Source organism: Volvox carteri (genome assembly GCF_000143455.1).
Source record: "Volvox carteri f. nagariensis unplaced genomic scaffold VOLCAscaffold_747, whole genome shotgun sequence".
NCBI lineage: Eukaryota > Viridiplantae > Chlorophyta > Chlorophyceae > Chlamydomonadales > Volvocaceae > Volvox > Volvox carteri.
In genome coordinates this window covers 1-526 of record NW_003308239.1, presented here as the reverse complement: position 1 = coordinate 526, position 526 = coordinate 1, and positions in this window count along the sequence as shown.

The following is a 526-nucleotide window of genomic DNA, read 5'->3' as shown; positions in this document are numbered from 1 at the left end:
GAACAGCGCGCTCTAGTCCGTCTGTCCATCTGTCCACCTTGCGCCGGTTCAATCCCCGGCGCGCGCGCGTCTATTTTTTGCGCTCTTTTTTTTTTCTTCGTATGCTTCATATGCTATGTTTCATATGCTTCATATGCACATATAAACATATAGGACCACAATTCGATGCGCGCTTCAAAACGCGCTTCCGCGTCGGAATGAATGCCGTACGCGCTTCATACGGCGCGATTCGCACAGCTCTAAACACGCAATTCGACGCGCAATTCAACGTACAAGTAGCCGCGGAATTCGACGCGCACTTTGGCGCATAATTCGATGCGCGCTTCATATGAATGCCGTACGCGCTTCATACAGCACGATTCACACAGATCTAAATGCGCAATTCGATGCACAATTCAATGTACAATTAGCCGCGGGATTCAGCGCGCGCTTTGTCGCACAAGTAGCCGCGGAATTCGACGCGCACTTTGGCGCATAATTCGATGCGCGCTTCATATGAATGCCGTACGCGCTTCATACAGCACGA